At 38.7% G+C, this 16,101-nt stretch overlaps 1 protein-coding gene and 1 long non-coding RNA gene across 2 annotated transcripts in view; one reads left to right on the plus strand and one right to left on the minus strand.

Moving 5' to 3' along the window:
* ENOX1 (ecto-NOX disulfide-thiol exchanger 1) overlaps positions 1 to 16,101 on the minus strand; it is a 446,686-nt gene that overhangs the window by 230,609 nt on the left and 199,976 nt on the right. The window lies entirely within an intron of this gene.
* LOC116467226 (uncharacterized) lies at positions 3,094 to 13,747 on the plus strand. Its single transcript, XR_004247743.1, has 4 exons — positions 3,094 to 3,190; positions 9,459 to 9,502; positions 12,682 to 12,695; positions 13,193 to 13,747. It is a non-coding gene; the product is annotated as an uncharacterized LOC116467226 (long non-coding RNA).

A 16,101-nucleotide genomic window follows, 5' to 3' on the forward strand; every position in this document is an offset into this window, starting at 1 on the left:
GCTATCACCAAAAGCAAAAGAGCCTCCTGGGGATGGAGGTCATCAGGCAGCCCCTTCCTGGGAGATAAGAAGAGATTCTGGGTGTGACGCAAGCAATTCAGCTAAGCTCTGGCTCCTCACTGAAATCTTCACAGACATAAACCTGGGAGTTCTGCAGGGTTTAATCACTTCAGTCTTCCCTTTTCATTGCTTTCTTTCTGAAAGCTCCCATGAGGAAAACATCTGCAATCTGGATAATAGCTAACCACACACTCAGAACTTTCCAGATTCCACAGTAGTCTGTCTCCCTTCTTCCTAAATACCAACCCACAAGAAAAGAAATCAAGGGAGGGAACAAATCTAAATACTGAGACAATGCAGGTATCTTTGGAACAAATGATCATCTCTTCCTTCTTGTCGGTTTGTCCTGTGCCTTGTTTTTTTTTTCATTAAGTGCCAAGACAATTTAATTTGTATACTGCATATAAAAATGGCCTCATTTTGGAATCTGCCTCCCTTTCAGAACCCAGGTCAGTTCAGTGGAATATTTGTGGAGTGACTACAGCATGCCAGACACTGTCTTAATGATGTCTGGGCTGAGAGAACAAAATGAGCCTGGACTCAGAAATTCTCCATCTCACTGCCACTTACTCAGAGCTTTGTGGCCTAGATTACCAGAATTTTCAGTGGCAAGGATTTCCTTTTTTTTTTTTTTCCTTCTTAAACCTGAGTTTCTTGATGGTTGAATACATCCCAGTGGCTCCTTATCTTCTAGAATGCCTAAATGCCTACTGGGCTGACGGCTCTAACTCACCTGCTTGTTAACCTGCGTTGATCTCTCCTAACTGGCTGCCTCTCCATGCCCTCCATGGCTATTCTGCCTTCTGGGCTTACCTTCTATTCAAATACTTGGAATTCGCCTGTTTATAAGCCCCATCTAACTTCTGTCCAACCTTCAGCCTTGGCTTGCCAGTTTAATCTGTCTCTAATGTGATCCACATCCCCAAATCAGCTTGGTTCTCGCATGCCCCAAATTGCCCTTAACTCCCTCATCCAACAATCCCATATTCCTATTCCACAGTCTTCATGCCCATCCTGGGGGAGCAGTACTCTTTGACTAAAGTTTAGAATGATAGTTTCTGGTCAGTCCTGTCCTACCAGTCAAATCCTAATCTCAATCCAGGTCTGGAAGCTGCAATAATCTTGAGTACAATATGAACTGGTAATCAGCAACTGGGGTAGCTCAAACAGAATACTGACAAATGAGATTTGCCTTAGAGGGCCATGAGAACATAGTGGCCTCTGATTAATACCAAAGAAAGAAAACATCTAGAACATTTCTTGAACACCTAGAGTAATGCCTGGTACACAATAGGAGCTCAAAAAATTGGCAAATTATAGAAAGATGTCTTTTAAATAACACATTGCAAATGTTCAGAGATATGATTGCCTATTGTAAGCTTCTTCTGGATAAACTGTGTGATTTGTGTGTATATCCCAAGGGCCCAGCACACTGCCTGACATAGTAGGCTTGATAAATATTTGTTGAACTGAAATGACTTTGTTGAGAAAAGTATGTCGATGTCACTTTGTGGAGGATATTTACTTTTCCAGGAGTGTGGATGAGCAGGACATCTTAGGATGTCTAAACTAAAGGATCAGCTTGGTTGGGCCCCTAAATTTACATGCTGAGGTGTTCTTAAGGCACTAGAGTATGGAAGTCTATCAGATGGACATGGACCAAAACAGGAGAGGGGTAGGAACCCTGCAAGATAGTCTGTGCCCTGACTTACATTCCCTGTCTACTGGAATTCTCTGGACCTTTGGGTTTCATCCAGGATGCAGGAGATCTTTTTGACATCTTTTTTACTCATTATATGCAAAAGGAAAAATCTGGGTCTGGCCAAGCATCTCTGATGCCAGAAACATACATGAGCATAAAACAGCCAGCTATAGCCTTTCTAATGGAGACCTTCATAGCTGCCATAACAGTTGATGGATTGGTGTAAGGCTAGTGGTTTTGAAGTTATATTTTGTATTTATTGTTGAAGCTATCAGAAATGTAGAGAACACTGAGGTCAATCAAGAGTACATGATTTTCCAAGTATATTAAAATGTGTTTGTGTTCCTTTCATACAAAATATAAAGCATCCATCTTTAAAATGTTCACAGCAATCAATGCCTTTAATTGAGCAGAAAAGCATACACAGATACAGAAATGTTTAGTCCCAGCTGTGGTTCCTGACAATCATCTTCAGAGATAAATTTCCACAATGGATGTTTCAATTAAGACAGTAATATTTATTGAAAGGTAAATCATAAATGTATAGCCACTGGAAACATTATTGAACAGAAGTAATTTATGCTGCAGCTGGGGCACTGCATTTTTGCACTGCCTTGATTTTATCAGCATTTGTCAATTAATCAACATGAACCTTGTAAAACATGTTCTCTTATTAGTTGGAACAGGCAATTGCTTGCAGACTTTGCAGGAGAGGTCATTTAATAATTTGCGAACTGTGCAAAGGCAGATTTAAATTAAAAATAAAAAAGGTAAACTCTCATTACCACTGTACCTAAACAGGACTTTGTTAAGCTTAGCCTTGCCAATTTAAATATCGTCAATGGTTTAATTGTTTTAAAAACTTCAAACGGCAAATAAAGATTAAGATGAAGATCAACTTAGCTCCAGGTTTTTAAAATTTAAGAGCATTTTTGTTTGTATCTTTGCCATTTCAAAGAGTTACTAGCCTTGAGGCTATAGTTATAAGACAAATTGACTATATTTTATTGGCAGAAAAGTGAAGAGAAAAAAGAAAAAGCAAAAGAAACAGGAAATGCAGCAGCACAAAGAGCAATCCAGTAGTAAAGTTCTTTTTTTCCCCCCTCCTTTTTTGCCTCAACTCATTCTTCATTGCTCTAGATGAGATGTCACCTCCCTACTTTTGACTGCTGGTTCATTTTCAGTTCAGTAAGGGAGAAAGAAGCTGAGTCAAGCCCTCTCTTTGGGTAATTCATGCATCAGCACACTCGCCAACTCTCCTGGCAACCAAGAAAGCACTTTAACTCAGAGCGGCATCACCACCAACAAGCATTCTGCAGCCATCTAAAAGGACGCAACTGAGTTTAAAACGGGTAACATACCTTGGAGAGCAATTTCTACACTGGGGACTGCAGGGCCGAATCGAGAAATCCGCACCATCTTAGAAGTGTAAGTGAAACTTAAAATGAAATGGCATGCCTTAAGGCATTTATAAGAGTAAGAATTTTGCACAGAGTTCACAGAGACAATGTTTGTTGAATGAAGATGGGCCTTGCCAGATACAGTCTAGGCAAAGTGCTTTGCTGCAGAGCTCCTTTTATAAGAGTTTAGAGGCCCAAGTTGCTCTCTGCCTGCTCAAACTGGCTTATCAATCCATTCCATTCCATTCTGTTCTCAGTTCTAAGTAAGTCATTATTTCAGGCACATTTCCCCAAGCAGACACAAACACTGTTTTCCAGTGTGAGACTCCCTTGGGCAAATTAGGTTTCCTGGAAAAGGGTCAAGGAGCGATCAAACAAAATACCTCCTAGAAACAAGCGGTTTCAGGGGACATTGTGATTCATGCAAGCTACAAGTCAAATTTTAGACACTGGTTGGGCAGTAATGTTGAATCTGATAGGGCCAGTTATGGGGAGCAAAATCCTGCTACCTGCAGTTTCTTTTTAAGGTAATAATAAATGGGCGTATTTCTTATGGAAACAAAACTGATGATCATAAAACAATCAATGGAAAGTTTCCTTTTCTAATATTTTGAATTAAAAGATGTTAAACAAATTTTAATTTCTTAATAAAATTGTAGTAAAATAACTTTCATAAGGCAAAAGTTCATGTCTTCTATTCTCACAGTCTTACCTAACAAACATGAAATACTTCTAAAATAGATACTTCTTATTGTATTTTTTTTTTTGTTTGAGTCACAGGGAGAAAAGTCCCTTTTATGTTCTTTTAATACTTGCTTTTATTAACCTCAGCTTCAGTTAGCTCACTTCCATATATCAAGATTCTTTCTACAACCAAAGAGACAAGAGGTAAATGCAAATGTGGGAAGGGAAGCTGCTTGGTAACATAATAGCTGCTCCCTGGCAGGAGTTATTTCTATCTAAAGCATATATACCATATTAAGAGGCCACAGTGAAAAATGAAAGGATGGAATGGCAGGTTTTCATTTGTTTTTGACATTTTAGAATACTGTAAATAAGTTTGTGTGTTTCAATTCAAATGGTTCCATTACCTCGGAGGTCTTAATCATTTGTAATAGCAATTTTGGAAGTGTTCAAAGCTTGTGCTTAAGGAGTATTATTGGCATTCAATATAGTCATACGATATTAAGCAGATTTACAACCTTCTATGTGGTTATCCCTGATCATCTTTATTTAAAAGTAAGTTCCGGCTTAGTATCCTCATGGATTTTGGCTTCTTAGCCGTCCCCTGCCAGAAAATCTGGCTCTGCTGGACACCCTCACACCTCTCCAAATAAACCTTAAATTTGTAAGGTGAAGTGGGGGGCAGCAGATGGCAGGAAGAGTTCAACTGAGAAAGAAGTTTACAAAGGCAGCTTTTTAAGAAAATGTACCTGGGGTTTTGGTTTTAATCAAGTACGACAAGGCCAACAGATCAGGAGGTGACTGTCATTGAGAGGATAGTTTGTCACAGTTCCAAGAAGAGCAGGCATGCCAGACCACACTGGGCTACCTGGGGAGGCACCAGGGTCAGTAGGAGGCAGAGGAAATAAGGGGAAAATGTGGGCAAGGGCCTTTATTATGGTTTCCATGGAAAGAACAGGCAAGACAGAGTAAGCAGCTTTAGGATAGCTAATTTAAATAATTTCAGCAGGCTCTGTGGTATAGGGGCCGTTCCTAATTATGCAGTACCTGGCCCTGGAGTGATTCAGGGCAGGTAAATAGTGTTCTGGATTGCAGGAGCCTGATAAAAGGAAGCAGGTAGTGGCGTGCACTCAGGATTGGTTGGTTTGAATATCAAAGGCGAGCTCACAGGCAAGATGTTTGCTATCTCCAGGAATCAGCTGACCCAGGAAGGTTTAGCATCCCAAGTCCACAAGGCCCCAAGATGTCAAAGCATTGTAAAATACAGAAAATTTTAAATACAACAACATGATTAATAGGAGCCTGTCTGAAACACTGCTATAAGAAACATGAAAACAGAGCTTTTCAAACTTCACTGTCCACAGGGATCACCCAGGTATTTTGTTAAACTGCAGATTCTGATTCATTAAATCCGGTAAAGGTTGAGACTTTGCATTTCTCAAAAACTTCTTGGTGATGTTGGGACCACATTTTGAGTAGTTAGAAGTAAAAATACCACGAAGGGTCTTCTCTCTGGCTCATCTTCTGTCAGGAAAGGGGAAGGACTTTACATACTAAGTCCTACCTTGGACCAGACGCTGCAAGGCATTGAATATATATACTTGGTCTTGTTTTGCTTTAAGAGCAGCCTTTGCTAGTGGGAAAATTATCCCAATTTTATAGGTAAGGGAACTCAGGCTGGTTAAGTAACCTGCTCTAGGTCATTTAGTTAAAAGGTAATAGATATAAATGCATCTGGCCTAAAAATCCATTTTTCCCCCACCACAATGTAAGTACACAGGGCACTGCTCTGATGGAAAATAAAAAGTCTGTTGGTAAAGGCTTCATAAAATATAAAGCCCATGAACTTGAATAGTGGCCCATTTACAACTTGACTTCTGGAAAGAAGAGAAATTCAGAATGGTACTTATTATCTCACAATTAGAAATAAATGGTGTTTATTAATAAGTGATTATTTTATCATAGCCTTCACAAAACACTTTAAATGGGATTCCCTATAAAACTAGTGTTTTTATTAAAAAAGATACGTACATGTACATGGTAAGATATATACAATAAAAAGTTACTCTTGCTCCTAGTCTCCTACTTCTACTGCTCACAGATAACTACTGTGAAGTTTGTATAACCTTCCAGTACTGTTTCTATGCAAATAATAAACCTTTCTCATATAAATTCATTCATTTGGTTATTCTAGGCACTTGCGGAAAAGCAGTAAATAAAACAGACAAAATCCCTTGTGTACATTATATTCCAGTATGAAGATAGATCACAAATAAACAAGTTATAGATTATATCAGATGGAGATAAATGCTAACAGAGAAAAAGGGGAGAGGGGACAAAATGTTTTCAAGTATGAATTCAGTGGTTAAGGAAGGCCTCATTGGAAAGGTGACAGTTGAGTAGAGACCTGAAGGAGGTAATTTTATTCCACACTTACTTTTTCCTTTAACAGTATGTATTAAATGCTTCACCACAGCAGGGCTTACCGATCTACCTTGTTCTTTTCTTTTTTTTATTATACTTTAAGTTCTGGGGTACATGTGCGGAATGTGCAGGTTTGTTACATAGGTATACATGTGCCACCTTGGTTTGCTGCATCCATCAACCCATCATCTACATTAGGTATTTCTCCTAATGCTATCCCTCCTCCTGCCCCACACCCCTTGACGGGCCCTGGTGTGTGATGTTCCCCTCCCTGTGTCCATGTGTTATTGTTCAACTCCCACTTATGAGTAAAAACATGCAGTGTTTGGTTTTCTGTTCTTGTGTTAGTTCACTGAGAATGATACTTTCCAGCTTCATCCATGTCCCTGCAAAGAACATGAACTCATCCTTTTCTATGGCTGCATAGTATTCCATGGTGTATATGTGCCACATTTTCTTTATCCTGTCCATCATTGTATCTATTTATTTTGAGATGGAGTCTCTCTCTGTCACCCAGGATGGTGTGCAGTGGCATGATCTCAGCTCACTGCAACCTCTGTCTCCTGGGTTCAAGCCATTTTTCTGCCTCAGCCTCCCAAGTAGCTGGGATTACAGGTGCCCGCCACCACACCTGGCTAATTTTTGTATTTTTAGTAGAGATTGGGTTTCCCTATGTTGACCAGGCTGGTCTCAAACTCCTGACCTCAAGTGATCCGCCTGCCTCATTCTCCCAAAGTGCTGGGATTACAGGCATGAGCCACCAACCTGGCCTTATTCTTTTTAAAGACTCCATTGTACCCCATTGTTTGCATGTATCATAATATTGCTGGGCTTTTGTTATCTCCACAGGCGGATGTTTTAGATTAATCCTGTTATAGTCTGTTAGATGATCATTTGAATGGTTATAAAAGAGACTTGGGGCTTGTGGTATAAAGCCTGATTAAATAGAAAGATACCTGAACTAAGCATGGGAAGCTATGAATGCAAGTCCAAGCTGTGCTATGCTTGCTATATCATTATTTGTGGACTTCCTTTTTTATTTTCCTGTTCTGGCCTCATGACAGGGTTTCCATTTTCCTGGCATATCTTAGGCTGTTCATCAGGCCCAGGGTCATGTCTAGGTGATTCTTCAGTTGGAGACCTAAGTGACATCCTTCCCACAGCAACATCAGTGCCAGGCTACCTGTAACCCTGCAGAGTCAAATTAAAACTTACAAGCTTTCCACATTCCCCATGAAGGAAGTACTAGCAAACTTTTAGGGAGCAGTACCTCTGGGCTCTGTGCACGCTCTCCGTGCTTAGGAGGAAAGCACATGAGCTTCCTTAAAACAAAAACAAAAAGCCATACATTCTAGTGATGTTTATTTTTGCAGATAGAGATGTTTAGCACTGGGTCATGATAGAGTGGATTTCACCTTTAATGGAAGATTAATTTGCCCACTTGATTAATATCTGAGGCGATCCCTGGAATATTCCAGGACTCTGCCTGGCACTATAGGAGGAACAAATACCAGTGCAATATGGTTCCTGTGCCCTGGTGTTAAAGGCAATACAGCAGGAATGAAAAGAAAGGGGAGAACACTATTATCTGGGGTCCCTCAAAGATCCCTCAGAAAGCTTTTTGAGCCGACATGTAAACAGGTAGGGAAGTGTTCAAGGGATGGAGGTGCTACAAGGGGACCTTGGTAAGGGATAAGTGTATGTGAGTGTGTGTGTTAGGAATATGTGTGAATGGAAGGTGAACAATAATTGCACTACAAGCAAAGGACCAGATAAAGGAAAATATAGGTGTTGTACAGGAAACATGAAGTAGCTCTGTTTAGCTTAAAGAAAGAATGTGGGGAGTAGGTGTAGATGACAGGAAATGTTGGTTGGAGTAAGACTGGCAGAGGGTCCTGAGTTCTACTTTGCTATTAGATATGAGGTAGATAAATGAGTTTTGAAACATTAAAAAATCACCATCAGCTTCTTCCTCTTTTGTTTTTGCTTTATTTGGGGGGTGGGAGCATTGTGCATGCTGGTTTTATAATTTCTACTTCTCATTCCAGTAATTTTTAAAAATCAGCTTAGCATTTATTAAAGTGATATATGCCCATAGTATTATAAGGCCTATAATCAAAAAGAGTATGCCCTTCCCCCACTTTGCCTACCACTCCCCTTCCTGCTTCTCAGGGGAAACTATTTTTTTTTTTTTTTGCTTTTATTATGAAAGATGTTTATTTTCCAGAGTGTGTAACCTCCTATATAGGTAAGACTTTTGCTGCAACCAATTGTTCTTGGTTTGGTTAATCTATAGTCTTGTCCAGCGCAGGAAAACTAGCACTGTCCAGCAACTGTAACTAGGGAGGTTGAATTTCACCATGGGAGAGGAAACCACTTTTAACTATGCTATTTACATCCCTATACTTCAGTACTGTGTATATATTGATATTTATTAACTTATCATTTTTAGAGATTATCTGCCTTACTACTATGCAAAATAAGGAAAATTTAGCATTGTGATACTATCACACGCTCCCAAGTTTTCTTTCCTGATCTTTCCAGTGGGTTAAATGGCAACTTGGGGTTAAACTGATATTCTAGTTTACCTTACTATGACCATGTAATATTGTTTACTACCGAGACAAGTAGTAAAAGAGTATGCGTTCGATGTTGTTCAACATCTTATTTTTCCTGGTGTTGTCTTTTATTTTGCTTACCTCTTTTGTGTATGTATCATTAACCATTCATGAACTACCCAAAAGAACCATAGAACTTATATTGAAATCATTTTTTTTTTACACAATTAGCCCACTGGTTAGTCTACTGGATCTCTTTTTCCCTGGAGGAGCCTCCCGTCCAGCCCCTCTGGTCTAGAGGTTTTCCAGGCCAGCTGCCCACCTGTTGTCCTGGGGCTTCTTTTCAACGCCATTTTGTGAAATCCCTATGCCTCTCTCCTATGTTGGAGCCCCATTTCCTGGATCCCATGGTTTCCTCTTTGTTGGTTTACATCCTCATTTTTGTAGAGCACATTCTCTAGTAGCTTCCTGAGAAAAGGTACACGGGAGGTGAATTTGTTGAGACCTCGTGTGTCTGAAAACGTCTTAATGCTACTCTCATACTTGTTTGTGAGTTAAACTTGTAACTGAATTTTAAGTAAAATGTAATTTTCCCTCAAAATGTTTAGGCTGTACTTCATTGTCTTCTAGCTTCCAGTGTTGCAGTCTCAGGCCACTACTATTCCTTTTACCAGGTATGATCTTTTACATGTGACATGTGTTACTCCTCTGGAAGGTTTTGGAATCTTCTTTTTAATCCTGGTATTCTGAAGTCTTCGAGTAAAGAATCCTAATGAGCTAATGAGAATCTTTTCTTACCCATCATTTTGGGCACTTTATGGTCTCTGAAAATCTGGAAAATAGCATTGTTCCATTTTGACAATTCTTCTTCTATTATTCTTTAGCACTTGTCTCTGAACCATTTTTTTCTTGTTTTCTCCTTCTGGCATGCTTATGGTAAAATGTGGAACCTCGTGGATTAATCCACTATATTTCTCACCTCCACCTCACCCCATCTCCATCTGATATGGTTGGCTGTGTTCTCATCCAAAACTCATCTTAAATTGTAGCTCCCATAATTCCCATGTGTTGTGGGAGGGAGCCGGTGGGAGACACTTGAATCATGGGGGGTGGTTTCCTCCATACTGTTCTCATGGGAGTGAATAAGTCTCATGAGATCTGATGGTTTTATAAGGGGAAACCCTGTTTGCTTGCTTCTCATTCTCTCTTTGCCTGCCACCCTGTAAGATGTGACTTTGTTCTTTCCTTGCCTTCTGCCATGATTGTGAGGCCTCCCCAGCCATGTGTAACTGTGAGTCCATTAAACCTCTTTTTTTGAATAAATTACTCAATCTTGGGTGTGTCTTTATCAGCAGTGTGAAAACGTTTGGACTATCTACTTTCTAGAAAGTTTGACTTCTATACCACTGAATCGTTTTATATGCTTCTATAAGTTTAATTTCCAATACCTCCTTCTTATTTTCTAATTGTTCCTGTTCTATAGAATACTTTTTATTTTAATAGATATAACAGTGTCTCTCATCTTTCTGAAGTTACTATAGGGTTTTAAAAGCTTTTCATTTGCTTCCTGAAATATCTGTAGCTTCTCTGAGCTCCTTTAGCCCCTTTCTCTGTTTTGATCTCTATATTTTATTCTATATTTTATGTCAGTGGATATCCTCAAATATCTGGTGGCCCTTCATTACTCATTTATATTTAAGAAACATATATGTTTATTTCATATATATGCATTATATATGAAACAAACAATTCATTTATATTTAAAAACAGTGGGTCTAGTTTCCAAGGGAAACCCTGAGTGTAGACAGGGTGTGCTTTTTCCTTGACTGGAATCCCTCTGAGGTAACGGAGTGGCGAATCTAACCATTTCAACAGGGACTCTGCCAATCAGTCATTTTTTTGGATTGAGTTTCTGCAGATAAGAATCTCCAAACCCCTGCCTAAGGAGCCAGTCCCTAGCTGTAGGTTCCCTGGGAGCTATGTCAGGGAATAGTCCAGGAGGGTTTCACCTGTTCTGTCTGTGGAGTTTCATCCTCTCTCCTGGGCCCAATCCCTGAGTCCAGAGTATCTCTGATTCAATGTAGCCTAAGACTATCCCTGATGCCTCACATAGGGATGGGGAATTGGTAGTGGCAGTGTGAGCTAGGGATGGCAGGGCCTAACTACTCCATATACTCCGCTGGTCTGAAGCTCCTGGCAATCGATTCTCCTTTTTCCAGTCTCATGACTCCTAAGCCTCCGCAGCATCCTGTGCATGAATCTGAAGGCTTCGCTCAGTGCACCTCAGCTATTCCTCCTCCATCACTCTGCTGTCTTCCACAAATTGCCTGATATCTCATGTTCAGTAGCCTCTCCTCTGTTTGTTCTCTCTCATTTGCTTTGTGTCCCTGCTTTGTGATTTTTAAAATTCTTTACTAATTTCAGTGAGATTTATTTTTTATTCTTTACTACTTTTAATGAGATTTATTTTTTATTCTTTACTAATTTTAGTAAGAGTAATTTTAGTGAGATTTCTGGAACAGAAAGATATGAAAGCCTGTGTTCAATCTAATAAAACCAGAAGTTTCTAGTGTTATACATTTTACTTTGTAGTTATATGTACTTCTGTATTTTGTTTTGGTCTAGTTTGTTTGTCCAGAGAACTTTATGAGTTACCTGAAATCAACTACTAACCACCTTACAACTACTTTTAAGTAGGGTATTGACAAAATCATTTTACTTCTTCATTTTTTTTAGGGATTATCAGGCAAGGTCAAGATGACTTTCCATAAATGTTATCTTTATCCAGACAACAGCATTTTGTTATCTTGGCTCCAGAAGTTTGGACAAATAATCAATTTGAGGTAGATGCATATCAATAAGAAGGAAGGAAGACTATAAGAAGGAGGGAAGAAAGAAAGCAGAAAGGGAGGGAGGGGGGAAGGAGAAAAAGGAAACAGACATAAAAGATTTTAAAATAGAACAGCAGGAAGACTGGCCCAACTAAATAACTATACAAAGAAAAGCTATGTACGTTCACTAAATAAGAAGAGAAATTTCAGAAAATCATTTGGCTTCAAGATAATTCCAAACAATGATCACTGACTTGGAAGGCAGTTAAGCAATTTATGTCACTGAATGTTAATGGTCAAACTACATTTTATCATTTTATCATTTGGGTACAAAATGTGCCCAAAATGCATATGAAAAGCAGTATAGCCTGCAACAAAACCTATCACATAATAAATTTTCACAATTACATGTCCAGATCAACTTTTAACTATATACTGACTCTTATCACTCTGAAATATAACTATTTTTTGGCTCAAGAATATGTGCGCATATGTATGTACCAAGGTATATATGTGTGTATTCCTACCCTCATCTCCCAAAGAAATTTATGTCAGCTTGCAGGTAATCCTTTTACTTGAATATATGTTTATAGTCCTGCTTATATTTCTTATAAATTTGTCTACCTCAAATTATGTAGTCCTCTATCCTCTGTCATACTCAATTATGGACCAATAACTTTTTAAAAAAGTTAACTATGTTGTCAACAACATCACTTCCAATGCAGCCATCATCATATCTTTGAGCTTAACAAAAAGCTTGACTTTACAGTCAGATTGACCTTATTTTAAATCCCCTGTCTTCCATTTACTAAATAAACTCCCTGATAGGAAAATGGACATATTCTCTATTTTGCAGGATTTTATGAGAATTAAATCATACAATGCATATTAAGAACCTGGCATACTGTAGGTACCCAATTTAAAAAAAGCTATTCAAATCAGAATATGAGATGATATTGAAACCTTAAGCTGTCTAAAAGTACATCTTTTCTAAGCGACTAATTTTTCATTTCCATTTTTAGGCATCACATCACTGGTAAGCTGGTCACCTGGAAGCAACGCATCAGTTAGCCACTGAAAAGGGGTGTGCAGAGCTCTTACAGAAAATTAAGAAAATCATTATACTGATATATTGATTATATTAAGAAAATCATTATATTGATGTATTGATTATATTAAGAAAATCATTATATTGATATCTACTTTTATATAAGTAGGGGAAAGAGAGGACTGGACAAAAACAATAAAGGAAAGTATTTGGTCCAGCATCAGTTTCTTGACCCCTTTAGAATTCTATTTGTTTAACTACAAAATTAGGAGGTTAGATGAAGTCCCTCCAAGTGTTCATGACAAAGAGTTTTGTGGTTAGATGATTTTGAAACACACCTCGATCGTCTCATGCCTCCCCCTCCCCATTCTTGAAGCTTTGAAACACATATGAGTATATTCAAGGTGTCTGTTCCATTTTGTTTTACCTTCCATTATACAAACTTACTTGACTACAGACTCTCCCCCTTTTTTCTTTTCTTTCAGGTAATATTTATTGACATACTTTGGAAAAGACTGGATGAGTTATCTGCAACTTCCCACTCTAACATATGTTGCTCTGAGTTTCTACAACTTCAGCTAAATGTTTTAAGGAAGAAAAGAACAACAGAATATGTTATAATTTTGACTGATTGATGCTCCCTCCCATAGCAGCATACAAATTTTAGAGTGGGAGAAAATCTATTATGATTTCAATGAAATGAGCTATTTTATCTTGTCCCTATGTGGTACACCAACATTTTAGACAGATGAACACCAAACCATTGACTGAATTGCTGCATAGTGGATTTGATTTGATTATAAAGACAGTTAAATGACCAGGGTACCTCTGGCAATTTTGGCAATCAATAAGTAACATGAATCAACTATGTAGTGGTCAGACTGGCTACCCAGTGATCAATCAAAACAGAAAATAACTGAGATAAGTTAAACCTTAGGTTGCAGGACTATACCATGATATCAGCATAAAACTCAAATGGACATTCATGATGAAAAAATGTTAATGCTATCATTATACAATAAACTGCTAAAAGTATTTTTGTTAGTAAAACACTTTCATTTTTCTATTAATCTAACAACATTTATTTTTATCTGAAAGGAGGGTCACTGGGACTAAAAGGATGTGTAGTAGGAAAAGGGCCAAAGATCCTACCAGAAAATTATCTAGGAGCCATATGTTAGTTCTGTCAGTAATTTTCTATGTAGCTGTCAATAATCCTTTGTTTTCTCTTTGTAAAAATAACTATCCTCTGCTGGGTGTGGTGGCTCCCACCTGTAATCCCAGCACTTTGGGAGGCCGAGATGCGCGGATCACGAGGTCAGGAGTCTGAGGCCAGCCTGACCAACATCGTGAAACCCCGTCTCTACTAAGACTACAAAAAAATTATCTGGGTGTGGTAGCATGCGCCTGTAGTCCCAGCTACTCAGGAGGCTGAGGCAGGAGAATCTCTTGAATCCGGGAGGCGGAGGTTGCAGTGAGCAGAGATCGCACCATCACACTTCAGCCTGGGTGACAAAGTGAGACTGTCTCAAAAAACAAAAAACAAACAACAACAACAACAACAACAAAAAAACCAAAACCGAAAAATAACAACAAGAAAAATCTATCCTCAAGGGGCTTATTGTTTAGTTAATTACACTTACAAGTTTGGGATTTTTGCTCCATGCCTTCTTATGTTACAAAATTATCCTTAATTTACCTACATAACAGAGACAAAAGTGAGTGAATATTTTGATGTTCTTTAATTAATTACATGCCATAATCCCCCTCTTTCATCGTAACTGCAAAAATTCTCTGAGAACCTATTGCAATGTTTTCCCTTTTTCTCTTGATATGTCTCTTTACCCTCAAGGCTGCTAAGGTTTTAAAGTGTTCTGTTTCTATTTTTTTCATTAAAAATTCTGTCAGAAACCCCACTTCCTCTCAAGAGGAAATTTATCCAAAACCACCTCTGTGGTATCCAAGTCATAAGTGTGTTGGTAGTAGGATGACCAACTGTCCTGGTTTGCCCAGTAATAAGGTGTTTCCTACTACGTGGAACTTTCTGTGTTAAAAAATGGGATAGCGGCCGGGCTCAGTGGCTCATGCCTGTAATCCTAGCACTTTGGGAAGCTGAGGGATCACGAGGTCAGGAGATCGAGACCATCGTGGCTAACATGGTAAAACCCTGTCTCTACTAAAAATACAAAAAATTAGCTGGGCGTGGTGGTGGCCACCTGTAGTCCCACTACTCGGGAGGCTGAGGCAGGAGAATAGCGTGAACCTGAGAAGCGAGAAGCGGAGCTTGCAGTGGGCGGAGATAGCACCACTGCACTCTAGCCTGGGTGACAGAGTAAGACTCCATCTCAAAAAAAAAAAAAAAAAAAAAAAAAAAAAAAGGATAGCTCTGTACAAACCAAGAGAGTAGGTCACCTTGGATGTTAGCTTGAGAGAAGGATTGGATTTGGCATGAAAACCTGCACCAGAGAGCTGCAATTTTAATCCTATTAGAAACACTCTTCTTTCATTGCTAAACAGCTGTATACAACAATCAAACACCAGATGGATATATGAATTTAGTGACCTTTAAGTTTCCTTTACACCAGTGGTTCTCAATTCTGGTTTCTTACTAAATTCATTTGGCTAGCTTTTTAAAAAGTGCTCCCTGATTTAACTGATTTGAAGGTGAGTTCTTATCACGGGCATACATGTTTTAAGTTCCCCAGCCAATTCTCATGTAAGTCAGGGTTAAGAAACACTACTTTACACACATTCTGAGATTCAAACTATAGGCCTAGCAAGAGCTGTTTAAAGCAAGGAGAAATCCACTTTGTGATCTCTGACTTGTTAATTATTACATGCAAGTTTCTACTTCAACTTTAAAACAAATGAGAATCCACAAACTGACTTTATGTATTCACCTACATTTACTTATTCACCTAGGGTTCACGATCTATAAGCATCTCCCTTGTCATGTTTGTATTCTGAACATCAATCACCACCATCTATTGATATATATTTTTTTCTTACAAGAAACTGTATTAGGCATCGTGGGGTATAACGATTTAAATTGCAAGGTCTCTGTCCTCATAGAATCTATAAGTAGAATATATGAAAGGTGACTCTACATGATCAAGGCAAATCACCCCACCGCCAACCAATGAGGACGTGGTCATGGCCTGGGATGGTTAGGAAATCTTCATAGAGCAGGTACGATTTTTAAGGGGCTTTGAGGACTGGGTGGAATTTTAATTAGAGTGCCAAAAAAAGAACTACAAAAAGGGAGAAAAGCAGTTTGGGAATGGGTAGAGAGGAATGAGTTTACCAAAATTAAGTATGTATACAAATAATACAGTTCACATTCTAAGTCATGCAAACTGTGTCTAAGGATGCACAGAACCTTGTATGAGGCCAA

This window comes from Hylobates moloch, unplaced genomic scaffold (assembly GCF_009828535.3).
Source record: "Hylobates moloch isolate HMO894 unplaced genomic scaffold, HMol_V3 SCAFFOLD_4, whole genome shotgun sequence".
NCBI classification, from domain to species: Eukaryota; Metazoa; Chordata; class Mammalia; order Primates; family Hylobatidae; genus Hylobates; species Hylobates moloch.